Genomic DNA, 3,902 nt, shown 5'->3' with positions numbered 1-3,902 from the left:
CCCGGCCGATTATTGACTTCCACGTCATAATCACCATTTTTGAATTTCACGAATTATTCTCGGCACGTTTTTTCACTGATACACGACTTACTATATGTTGCTACAATCATTCGACGCGCTTCAGCAGCAGAATGAAACGCGAAAAGCAAAATCTCCCGCAAATGACGCTTATTCGGTTCAAATTTCGACATTTTCGCGCACCAACAAAAAATGGACAATGAGAATAGACGAGTGAGATGATGTGGAGTTGTTGACCGATACCTAAGCTTACCATGTGATGCTTCTGATCGGAATTCCCTCACCGATTTCAAAAGGTGGCGCCACCCAGTGGAAAACGGCGGTTTTCTACTTGTACACCAATATAAAACCAAATTTTAAACAGTTTTGATTTTCTTAAAAAATTTTAATATTAAAAAACAAATGTTTATTTAATATTACCTTTTTAGAATTGTTATTTTTACAAAAAAATTTTAATTTCAGAACTGTCAAAATACTTATAACTTTTACTTGATTCATTTAGAAAACTTCCAAGCACATCATATAAGTATCTAATAAGAATGAGCGAAATGGACTAGTTACTGCGACGCGCGTTTATTAAAGAAATCTGAAAAATTTGTACAAAAAAATAGATACCTTAAAAAATAATATACTGTAGGGCAGCGATCTACAAATTTCTCACAGAAATATAAAACAGAATGTATGTACGTATTACTCACTCAGCAAGAACATCATTAAACACTTGTTTTATGTCCGAATTAGTATTATCTTGGAATTTTTGTTTAATTTTTGATTCCGCACCGAGTTTTGGTATTTCGCGACTGTGGGACGGATGATTATGCTCCATATTATTAACATTACAAAAAGCACGTGTTTTATCTGAACTTATATATAGTCTGGCTTTGCAGTCTTCCACGCGGCAGACGTATGCTATAGCACCGAGCTTCAATATTATATTTTTCACAAATAACTGCTCATCACACATCGAAACCAAAAGTTGTGAGCCATTGCGGCTTCCTTCCCGAATTTCAAATTTAATGTTTTCCAAGTCCATTATTAGGTCAACTGCTCGCTGGGAACTTATGGAGTCAAATGACTTCTGTATACGTACACTGCACTTAATAGAAGAACAGAGCGGTAAAATGCAATTTTGGCGCGAGCCTTATCACTTCTCTCTTCTTATAGTACAGTGGTACAAAACATTTAGATTCCCAAAAATGGAAAAGATATTTTTGTATTTGATATAAACTTCTAAAATTATAATATATTTATGTTTTTTCATAATGATCAAAATATTTGTATCTGAACTTGATTTAATCCAATAATGATTTATAATTTGCTTTTTTCCGCTGTTTCACACATAGGACATCAAATTCAGAAGGGAATGTGACAAAATATTTATGTGTGTATGTATGTACGCTTGTGTGTGTGGAAAATAAGTTTGCTCTCTATAATTTGTCCTGATTTTACATGCACAAATATGAATATGTATTAAAAATGAGTATGTACATATATATAAAAAATCAACTCTGTAGGTATTAAAATTTCGCGCGGAGATATGTATGTCGTTTTAAAACATAACTCCGCGGGGAATGGGGGAGCTATGTCGCTTTTAAACGACAGAACTCCCCCAAATAAATCACTACATATCTCCGCCGACAAAATACACTGGGCGGAGATATGACGGCGGAGATATGTGGTTATCCCGATACAGTTTAACTTGTTGTTTTCGCCAAAGAATTCTGGCTTTAGAAAAAAAGGAGCTGTGTAAGTGCTATAACAGACATCGTTGAAGACATTCGCTGTAAACTGGACAATAATTGTGCAACATTCTTAGCTCTCCTTGACCATAGCCACTAATCATACAACATATAGACTGGTCATTTCATATAACGAATTTGGACACAAAAAATTTGAAAATTTAAAAAATTGTCCATTTTCATTGTATGAAATGACCAGTCTATATGTTGTATGGTTAGTGATACAAACTTGCCGGTCCGAATTTTTTTCAAAATATTACACCGTCAACCTCTGCTGTCCGTATCTTGTGTTGTTTCACCCAGTATATTTGGTATATTTTTATACCATCACATAATAACTGTCAGTTTGATTTATTCTTACAGAATTTTTTTATAGAACAATGAGAAGACCGTCTAAACAAAGTAAAATTCAACCAAACACAAAAAAAAATTAAAATTTATAGGATGTTATTATTATTTTGCCCGAAACAACATGCCAAAGATAACAAAAAAATAGTTCATTAGGATCCTATTTGAATTAATACTAATACAACCATTTGAACTTTTAACGGAAATATTGCAAATTGTAAGTTGAGTAATTGCACTATTTTCACACGATCATTTTTTTGCAGTAATTCCCTTTGTATACTCGTTCATGCGTGAATACCCCTAAAGTTTATCTATGAACGATATTATAGCGATAGTAACGATGTTTAATCCGCAAAATAACAAAAATATCGATTGTGCTAATATCTAATGTTATTGCAGTAGCCTCCCGCTTTTGCGTGAAAACAGTTTTTTAATATTGTTGGTTGTTTTTAGAGATGAAATTTGCGCACGATAATGGAGCGAAATGTTAAATATCGATTAGATATATAAAAAGCTACTAGGTCAACGCCAAACACAACTTACACACATTTTTTCCCTATCTCTAGCTGCATATGCAAAATATACAGTGGCGGACTAATATCTACATACGACCCTTTTATTTGGAGTTTAGCCAGCTTCTTGAAAAATAAATTCCTGTCGCTGTGCGGAAATTGGTGATAAAACACAGAATAGAAAACAAATCATTTGGCGAAATTGCTAAAATGGTTAAGCTTAAAAGGAAAAGTAAAGTGAAAGTAAAACAAGAGAACAGGAAACTTCGCCAAGCGTAGCAGCTATTGAAAAAATTAAATATTCTTTAAAATAAATTTCGATTTATACGCGAATGTTTTTAAGAACATTAAAGCTATGATGCTTTCCACCTCAATTATACAATCGTTCCTATGCCAGCTATTCGATATCGTTTTTCGACTTAAATAAAATTAAAGCGTAGTTCTGAATTATTAAGCGATTATAACAAAAAAATTATAATTAGAGAATTAAAAATATTGTTCTCATTAATTTTTTGAATATTCTGATTGTTGCCATTGGGAGCTATATGATATAGTCGTTCAATATAAATCAAATATTAACCCGTTTTTTGAAGAAGGGGGCAGTGAACGCCCCCTTTTTTACCGCTTGCGAGAGTTTTGCCGTCGATGGAAAATATCTGAAATAACACGTCTTGTTTTATAAACTTTTGTCTTTAGCCCCTATCAAAATTATAAAAACAAGAAAGGAAGCAAACTTTGGCAAGCCAAAGTTTATATACCCTTGCAGCTATTGCAAAAATTTAATATTCTTGAAAACACTTAAATTTTGATTTATACGAGTATATGTTTAAGACCATTTTGTCTATCATGATTTTCAGTGCAATTATTCGACCGTTCCTATGCCAGCGATATGATATCGTTTTACGATTTGAATTAAATTAAAATCGTATATCTGAAATATCAAATTATTTCTTTTTTTAAACGAATTTAAAAAAAAAAATTCAAAATAAAGAAGTAAAATTTTTAATTTTTATTTTTATTTTTTGATTGTTTTGATTTTTTCCATGGAAGCTATATGATATAGTAGTCAGATTTTAATGAAAATTAAACTGTAATTCTGAAATATTTAACCATTACTATATATCGAAGAACTAAAAAAAAAAATTTAAGAACAGCAAAGTTATATTTTTTTAATTTTCTTCCGAGTGTTCCCTTGGGTGCTATATGTTTTAGCCGTCCGATCTGGCTCGTTTTTTAGGTTTTTGTTTTTCAATTTTTTTGAGCAATTTAACAAATAAAGTATGGG

Source organism: Drosophila elegans, unplaced genomic scaffold (genome assembly GCF_018152505.1).
Source record: "Drosophila elegans isolate 14027-0461.03 unplaced genomic scaffold, ASM1815250v1 contig_257, whole genome shotgun sequence".
Classification (NCBI taxonomy): Eukaryota; Metazoa; Arthropoda; class Insecta; order Diptera; family Drosophilidae; genus Drosophila; species Drosophila elegans.
Note: the sequence above shows the minus strand (reverse complement) of the source record.